The sequence below is a fragment of the Melanotaenia boesemani genome, chromosome 9 (assembly GCF_017639745.1).
Source record: "Melanotaenia boesemani isolate fMelBoe1 chromosome 9, fMelBoe1.pri, whole genome shotgun sequence".
Classification (NCBI taxonomy): domain Eukaryota; kingdom Metazoa; phylum Chordata; class Actinopteri; order Atheriniformes; family Melanotaeniidae; genus Melanotaenia; species Melanotaenia boesemani.
In genome coordinates, this window is record NC_055690.1 from 37783680 (window position 1) to 37793493 (window position 9814).

A 9814-nucleotide genomic window follows, 5' to 3' on the forward strand; every position below is an offset into this window, starting at 1 on the left:
TAACAACTTAGCTGCAGTTTAAGGTAGAAAAGGGATAAATGTTTAAAAAACTGTGGCATCAATATTTTCTGGGTACATTTCTGACTGCATGCATCACTAGGAAGAGTCAGGCCCATTTAACTGATCCCTGTCAGTTCTCCCATGAGATGTACCTATGAGATGTTTTGCAAATGAAGCCCCCACAACAGTGCCAAGTAGACCGTCCTCAGAACTGTGCCTGTGTTTTCTAGACATATGTGATGAGAATGTGGATAAGACACGAAACTGCGTTTCACATTCTCTGAATGGACAAGCAACCATTTCCCCTCTTTGATGTGCATCTTCAGATGAGAAAAAACAGGTCAAATGCTCAGAAGTGACACTACACAAGTCAACACGACATGTCAGCTCAGTTGCACCACATCGGTCTAACCACATGCCCTTCTCTATGATGTCTGTAGACATGCAATTTAAAAGCTCCACATTTTTGGAAAGTCCTTTTGCAGTCAGTCCAGGGACACTTAAAGGTTGAGTTTGGAATATTCCTATGAATTTTAATGTGCCTAACAGATGCCAGTGCAGTGACACAGACGTGACATGGAAACATTTTTGATAAAATCCAGCCATGTAAAATAAAAACAGGTTATACAAAGTATTTGTCAAATCATGACAGAACGGGCTGGTTTAATATCAACTTTATGGAAGCTTATGAAAATGCTTGTGAAATGTTTACTGCAGCTTCAACAAACTTCACTTTCTACAAGTAATGACTGCACAATACACTTAAAAGCTTCTTCAACCATCAACTTTAAACGTTTTTTCATCTGTAATCCTCAAACACCTCCGCTTGCACTTTTCTGTCTGTACCAACCTGTAACAGTTTCATCAAGATGGCTTGGCAGATAATTATTTAAATATAATCTAATTACATGATTATTCCACCTTATCTTCAAGTTTTATCCCATAACGTTATGCTGCTGGCTCCCATGGCAACAATGCGAGTGCAGCAAGATAACTTCCAAACAGCTTCAGTCAGCTTAAAAATCACAATAGCAAGTAAACATCATTGAACAAATCAAGAATATTCCAACTTACCTTAAGATGTGCTCATTAAATCAAGGTTTCAAATGTATAGTCCTGGTTAAGAAACGTCCAGAGTTTTCCTCCACATGTCACGACTGTGTGACTCCATGAAAAATACAGTAGCGGAAAGGAGGAAAAGCCCAGCCTGAGGACTAATAGTACATCTGGGGAAAAACATTATACCTGAGGGGAAAAAGTACACCTGAGGAACAAAAGTACACCCGAAAAAGAAAAGTACAACTGAGTAGTAAAAGTACAACTGAGGAAGAATAGTATTCCCAAAGAAGAAAAGTACAGTCGAGAAAAAGAAGTACACGTGACAAGTGAAAGTAAACCTGTGGGACAAAAGCAAACCCGAGGAATAAAAGTACACCTGAAGGAAAAAAGTACACCTGAGGAACAAAAGTACACACGAGGAATAAAAGTAAACCTAAGGGTACAAAAGAAAAACCTGAGGAATACAAGTACAATTGAGGAAAAAAAGTACAATTGAGGAAAAAAAGTACACCTAATGAATAAAAGGACACCCGAGGAAATAAAGTAAACCTGAGGAATAAAAGTAAACCTAAGGGAACAAAAGAAAAACTAGAGGAATAAAAGTACAATTGATTAATAAAAGTACAACTGAGGAACAAAAGTAAACCCGAGCAGAACTGAGGAAAACAAGAAAACCTGAGGAACAAAAGTACACCTGAAGGAAAAAGTACACCTGAGGAACAAAAGTGCCACCTGAGGAAAAATAGTAACATGTGGGAAAATTATACCTGACGAACAAAAGTAAACCTGAGGAATAAAAGTACAATTGATTAATAAAAGTACACCTGAGGAATAAAAGTATGACCTCTGGTACAACAAAATGAAAAAAAAAAAAAAGAAATTGTGTAGGACCTCAGGCAGTCTGATGGGCTGTCTTTGTCTGGACCCTTTTCTGGTGAGCCTTACTGGGCCTTCTGTTGGAACCACCAGACCTCCAGGACCCGCAGGTGGTTGATCTCATCCTGGTTTTTAGTGCCAGCAGGTGGTAGATCTGGTCCTGGATTTTAGGGCCATCAGGTGGTAGATCATCATCGGATTAATCGGCAACAATGGAGAAAGCTGCAATTTCACCATGTTGACTTTAGTAAGAAACCAGACCGCTGGTGGATCTTCCAAGATTCAACCAGATAAGAGAATTGCGTTTGTGCAGATCCCCCACATCCCCCAGATCCCTCAGGTACCCCATATCCCGCAAGAGAGTTGCCTGTAGGCAAGATGGCTGCGGTGATGACATTCAAAGCTCCGCCATAAAGCATCTAGCCTTATTCTATGCTGGAGTCAGTCTGCTTGAGCATGTGACACGTAAGTGTTGCGAGCATTGTTCCGATACATTGTTTCAGCATCACAAAAGTCACGTGACCACACCAACCGAGGCCTTGTATGACGTATTTTGTGTTGAGCTGCACCGGAGGATTCAAAGGGACTGAGGTTGTTAGTCAGTGATATAAAATGGATTAAACTGCATTGTAAACTGAAAATGTCTGAGGGGTGATCTTGCTAGCAACCATACATCACATTAGCCTCACATTTTTAGCTTTTGGGAAACAAACATCTGTGCGAGATGCCGTTGCCATGGTAACTGCTGAACAAGCTTGGACAGTGAGAGGACGAAGCGGGCGGTGCCTTTCAACATCACAGGTAGGCTATATTTTCCTTTCTTTCATATATATATATATCAAGTCTGAGGAAGTCTATTCCTCAGACTTTTCTGTTTGAATGGTTTTAAAGTTGGTTAATTGCAGTTTATTTCTTGTTTCAGGTGCAACCTCACCAAAGCTGGAGAAGTAGTAAGCCAGAAGAGGAGCAGACTGAACCTAACACTATTGAGATAATACGTTTTTAAATCAAAATAAATAATAAAAGTTTGATTACGCCTCCCTGAGCTGCCACCTTACCGTGGTGGAGGAGTTAAAAGATAAAAGCGTCTGCTAAATGACTGTTAGAATAGCAGAGTTTGCATATCCTGATGATCCTAGTGGCTATGTTGTTGGGGCTTATGCCCTTGGTAGGGTCACCCATGGCAAACAGGTGTCTAGTGGAGGGACCAGACAAAGTGCGGCTCAAAACAACCTCTATGATGACAACAAATCATGGACCCAGGTTTCCCTTGCCCGGACGTGAGTCACTGGGGCCCCCCTCCGGAGCCAGGCTTGGAGGTGGGGCACGGAGGCGAGTGCTTGGTGGCCGGGCCCTTTGCCCATGGGGCTCGGTCGGGGCTCAGCTCGAAAGGGTGACATGGGGCCCCCCTTCTGGGGGCTCAGCTGGGTGGCTGCCAGAGGTGGGGACCCTGGTGATCTGATCCTTGACTGCAGAAGCTAGCTCTAGGGACGTGGAATGTCACCTCTCTGGCAGGGGGAGGAGCCTTAGCTGGTGCGTGAGGCTGAGTGGTTCCGGCTAGATATAGTTGGACTCACCTCAATATAGGGCTTGGGCTTGAAAGGGGCTGGACCCTCTTCCATTCTGGAATTGCTCCCGGTGAGAGGCACCGAGCAGGTGTGGGCATGCTCATTGCCCCGGTGGACAAAAAGGTAGCTCCCTCCACCTTCAGGTGGGGGGACGGGTCTTGATTGTTGTTTGTTGCTTATGCACCAAGCAGCAGTTCAGAGTACTCACCCTTTTGGGAGTCCTTGGGAGGGGGTTTTTGGAAAGCGAGACCTGGAGGGGCTGTGACCTGGGAGTGGTGTTTTGTTGTTGACTTCTGTGTTTCATCATGGACTCTCCATAACGAACACCTTGTTCAGGCATAAGAGTGTCCACATGTCCACTTGGGCACCTGGGACACTCTAGGCTGCAGTTCGATGATTGACTTTGTAGTCATATCGTTGGACTTGTGCCGCATGGTCTGGACCACTCAGGTGAAGAGAGGGGTGGAGCTGTCAAGTGATCACCAGGTGGTGAGTTGGCTCAGATGGTGGGGAGGATGCTGGTCAGGCCTGGCAGGACTCAAGCGTGTTGTGAGGGTCTGCTGGGAACGTCTGGTGGAGTACTCTGTCACAAAGAGTTTCGACTCCCATCTCTGGCAGAGATTCAAGCATGTCCCGGGTTGAGGCGGGGGACAATGAATCCGAGTGAGCTGTGTTTCCGTGCCCTCTATTGTCGAGGCAGCCAGCTGCAGCTGTAGCAGCAGGGTCGTTGGTGCCTGTCGTGGCGGTAACCCCAAACTTGTTGGTGGACACCAGCAGCGAGGGATACCGTCAAGCTGAAGGAGGAGTGCTATCGGGCCTTTTTGGCCTGTGGGACACCCGAGTTTTTGCCTTAGCGACCACTGAAGCTGCGTTTCGCTTAGCCTGCAGATTACGTGAAATGCAGCTTCGGTGGTCGCTAAGGCAAAAACACGGGCGTGGGAGGAGTTTGGAGAGACAATGGAGAATGACTTACGGACGGCTTCGAGGAGATTCTGGTCCACCATCCGGCGGCTCAGGAGGGGAAAGCAGTGCTCCGTCAACAGTGTGTACAGTGGGGATGGGGGCCTGCTGACCTCGACTCGGGACGTTTGTGAGGCAGTGGAGGGAATACTTCAATGACCTTCTCAAACCAAGCAATACATATTCCAATGAGGAAGCAGAGTCTGGGGACCCTGGTGTTGGCTCTCCCATTCTCTGGGCTGAGGTCCCTGAAGTGGTTAAAAAGCTCCTCAGTGGCAAGGAGGATGAGGTCCGCCTGGAGTTCCTTAAGGCTCTGGATGCTGTAGGGCTGTCCTGGCTGACACGCCTCTGCAGCATCAATTGGACATCAGGGGACAGTTCCCTGGACTGGCAGACTGGGGTGGTGGTCCCCCTCTTCAAAAAGGGGTACTGGAGGGTGTGCTCCAACTACAGGGGATGACACTCCTCAGCCTCCCCGGTATGGTCTATTCAGGGGTGCTGGAGAGGAGGGCTCATCAAATAGTCGAACCTCGGATTGAGGAGGAGCAGTGGGGTTTTTGTCCCGGTCGTGGAACAGTGGACCAGCTCCACACTCCAGGGTCCTTTGAGGGGCATGGGAGTTCGCTCAACCAGTCTACATGTGGTTTTGTGGACTTGGAGAAGGCGCTCCTTCACGTCTAGAGGAGCCAGATGAGGTGGTTCGGCCATCTGGTCAGGATGCTTCCTGGACGCCTCCCTGGTGAGGTGTTCCAGGCACGTCCCACCGGAAGGAGGCCCCCAGGAAAACCCAGGACATGCTGGATGGACTAACATCTTGCGGCTGGCCTGGGAACGCCTTGGGAACCCTCCGGATGAGCTGGTGAATGTGGCTGGGGAGAGGAAAGCCTGGGTTTCCCTGCTTAGGCAGCTGCCCCAAGACCCGACTCCGGATAAGTAGTAGAAATGGCTGGATGGAAAACTGACACTTCACATTGTTTGCCAAATTCATAATTCATTTTAATACAAACTGTATGAAATCTCTAACACAATCACTCCTGCTGCACCAGCACCCTTTCCCTCAAATGTTCCCATTTTCTAATACAGATGCAGGTGCTAGTAGCCGACTGCTGTCATTACAGATTGGCAAACTTTAAATTACACCATAACCTAGTTACCTAAACCAGTATTACCTAACAGCCTCCTTTGACCATTTATATGAAAGACAGAAGCAGATATTAACACCTGTTAGAAAATGTTTCTGTTATTGAACACTTGACCAAAGATGAGACAGGGATGCCAGGACATGCAGCGAGGAAAACCTTACCATTTTTAACTTTGATGCACCACACCACCCACAGCCAGCAGATGGCGCTCTGTGACCGTGTCAAATGTTTCAACACAGTGAGGCGAGTTCACGCAGTTGTGTCAAAGTTGACTCGATGTTTCACAAGGCCTCGGTTTCACCATCCCTACTGTAGTTAGTGTGGACTGGCACAATAAGCATGCGCCAAGCCTTTACATGGCTCTTGCTACGGTCACTGGACACTCGGTAATTATTAAGTATTAAAATTATGAAGTAACAACAGTATCAGCGTTAAAACAAAACTAAACAAATCACAAAAACCTGGTTAATGACACCACTAACCTGGTAATACCACTAACCTGGTTAATAACACCACTAACCTGGTAATACCACTAACCTGGTTAATAACACCACTAATCTGGTAATACCACTAACCTGGTTAATAACACACTAACCTGGTTAATAACACCACTAATCTGGTTAATAACACCTCTAACCTGGTAATACCACTAACCTGGTTAATAACACCACTAACCTGGTAATACCACTAATCTGGTTAATAACACCCACTAACCTGGTTAGTAACACCACTAACCTGGTAATACCACTAACCTGGTTAATAACACCACTAATCTGGTAATACCACTAACCTGGTTAATAACACCACTAACCTGGTTTAATAACACCACTAATCTGGTTAATAACACCACTAACCTGGTAATACCACTAACCTGGTTAATAACACCACTAACCTGTTTAATAACACCACTAATCTGGTAATAACAACCACTAACCTGGTAATACCACTAACCTGTTTAATAACACCACTAATCTGGTAATAACACCACTAACCGGGTAATACCCACTAACCTGGTTAATAACACCACTAATCTGGTTAATAACACCACTAACCTGGTAATACCTACTAAACCTGGTTAATAACACCACTAACCTGGTAATACCACTAACCTGATTAATAACACCACTAATCTGGTTAATAACACACTAACCTGGTAATTACCACTAACCTGGTTAATAAACACCACTAACCTGGTTAATAACACCACTAATCTGGTAATACCACTAACCTGGTTAATAACACCACTAACCTGGTAATAACACCACTAACCTGGTTAATAACACCACTAATCTGGTAATGACACTAGCATTTATCTATATTTCCCTTTAAAGAAGGGGCTTTTTGTGAGCTCTGCAAACATGTTTGAAGGACATTAACTTTTGGACAGTGATCTTTTGTAAAACCTGGGTATGAAAATGGATTCGAACTAAAGCTTAAAAGCTGGATTCCGGTCAGTTGTAGGATCTGGTTTCTTCCACTGAGGCAACTGGCCAAAATTAAGCACCTTGAGATGGTAATCCATGCTTTTGTAACCACCCAGCTGGATTACTACAATGCCACTTTATTTTGGGGCAGGTCAGTCCTTTATTTCTTGACTGCAAGCTTGTACAAATTGCAGCTGCACGTCTTTTAACTGGCACACGCATGTATGAGCACGTCACCCCGGTTTTATCTTCTCTTCACTGGCTGCCCGTGCACTTCAGGATCCTTTTTAAATTGCTTTATTGCCTTTGTTAAAATGATACCGCCCTGTTGTACATCTGAGCTCCTCCATCCTTCCACACCTTCTCAAGATCTCAGGTTGGCTGACCAACTCCTCCTTTTTTTTTAAAACTCTTTATTTTCAAGTATTTTGGATGAGTTATAACAACAAGACAAAAAAAGAAGGAAAAGAAAAGAAGAAGAAAAAAAAAGGAACACATTTACATAAATAATGAAAGGAAAATACAGTAGTACGTCCCTACCATCTCACTTCCCTCGTACATACAAAAGAAATAAAAATATATAAATAAGTTAACTAAAATTATAAAGTAAATAATTTTAAATACATACATATTGCGGGGTGACAAGTGGTATTTGTGTTATTTTTTTGTCTCTTATTGTCTATTCATGTTTTATGCATGTTATTGTCTTCCATTCAGAACCAAAATACACACTCAGGGGTGACCCAGTCTTTTACAAGTTTGTCCATAGAGCATCCAGTACACTGTACATGTGTCTTTCATATGGTAACAGTGCCATCAGTTTTTCATGCCACAGAGATAATGTAGGAGGGTGGTCTTTTTATCCAGACATGAAATATAGATAGACGATGCGACATACAACATTATAGACAGTAACTTTGTTTCTTTGATCGGTAGTCTGTTAATACCAAGAATACAGTACTTTGGGTCCATTGGCAGTTTCATACCAGTATATTTCTCAGTTTCCATAAGGACTGAAGACCAGAATGAAGTAAATGATAGGACATGACCATATTAGGTGAAAGTAAGTTCCTGTTCTTTTTGACATTTTTGACGTATTTTGGTACATGTATTATCATACTTCGAATTACAGGAGCCACATGCAGTTTATTAATAATTTTTATATTGTGTTTCATAGGATTTATTAGATCTTGTAATATGTCTTGCATTTATCAGTACTTTACTCCATATCTGGTCATCCAGTTGAGACCCAAAGTTCTTTTTCCCAGCTTTGTTTAATAATTTATGCAAATATTGCTATTTACTATAAAAATGATCATATATATAAGTGATTATTTTCTCTTTTTACTGCGATTGTCTTTAGTAACAGATCATCTAAAACATTTATTTTCTTACCCGTTTGGTAATATGGAATGGAGTTAAATAACTTCTTATTTGTAGATATCTGAAAAACTGAGTTTTGTGGAGATTAAATTAATTTTGTAATTGTGAAAGGACTTTATTCTGTCATCTAAATATAGATCCGATATTTTTTTTTATACCAGCTGTTTTGCCATTCCTTAAATCCAGCATCAATACACATTTGATGAAAATCAGGATTGTTCGCAATAGGTCCTAAAAATGAATATTGGTTGAGACAGAAATGTTGGCGTACGGCAGTAAGAGTTTTGTATATATTTTTAATATATAATTATTACTAAATTGAGTTTTTATATTCGTTAAAACATATAAACGGGAGGTGCTCTAGGTGACTGTTATCCATATCTATACTTTCTAAATCTGGGAAGCAAAACTGACCTTTTTTGATTCCATTCTAACACACAATTTTTAGTTGAGAAGCCCAGTGATCAGACTTTCTAGACTTAGGGATTTTAAGTCCACCCTTTCTTTATAGGTAACTGAAGTTTTTTGGTAATTCCATTCTCGGACTCCCATTGTTCCAAACAAATGCACCTATAGCCCTGTGTATAGTTTTGAAGATTTTTAAGGGTATGTATGCGGTAGCATTGTAAGGGATACCAATAGGCGGTGGGAGGACATTCATTTTTAATAATGCTATACGATCAATTCAAAGATACTCTCCTCCTGATGTGTGCCCAGGACTAGCAGGAATCTCAGAGCAAGCGGGCCTTTAGGGTGGCAGCACCTAAACAGTGAAATGAGCTGCCTGGGAGGTCCTTACAACTCAGGAAGAAATCTATATTGACCAGTTTTAAGAGGAGAATGGTAATAAGTCTACATGATGAATCTGATGGACAGATTTCTGTAAAGAAAACTGAGCAGTTCAGATGAGGTTCACGTTGATGATGATGATGATTAAAAGGACCAAGCAGAAACTGTAACTATAATGAATCTTGAAATCAAATGTATATTTAATCTTTCTTTACATTTCTGTAATAAACTGAAACAATCTCATTCTCAATCAACAATATTCAAACTGTTGTTGAAATAGACACAACTTACTTTCAACTGAGTTTTTTTAATATTTTATTAAAGTTTTAAAGGTTTTTCCTCCTGTTTACACCTCAATGGCTTAAACTCATTTTCTCGACACGGGGTTATTTAAAAAACTGATAGATTAACCACAACAGAACAGCTCTGGAACCGAGTCACAGCAGGTTCGAATCCGTCCAGGTGAAGACCTCTCTTTGCTTCCGACTGTGCTCTCGTCCCTGTCTCCATCCCCGTCTCCACAGTGGTGCTTCTTCAGCTGCCGGGAGTCAGAAAACCCCTGCTGGCAGTGCCCACAGGAGTACAGCTTGATGCCCGTGTGGATCTGCATGTG

The 9814-nt window shown here is 42.8% G+C and overlaps 1 protein-coding gene across 2 annotated transcripts in view; it reads right to left on the reverse strand.

The window, feature by feature from the left end:
* Positions 1 to 9407: 9407 nt before the first annotated feature.
* Positions 9408 to 9814, reverse strand: part of LOC121646454 (gastrula zinc finger protein XlCGF7.1-like) — a 21695-nt gene continuing 21288 nt past the window's right edge. For both annotated transcript variants that reach the window (XM_041995417.1, XM_041995418.1), the window contains exon 7: positions 9408 to 9811. The gene's annotated coding sequence lies outside the window, so the exon portion shown is untranslated. The remainder of the gene's footprint in view (positions 9812 to 9814) is intronic.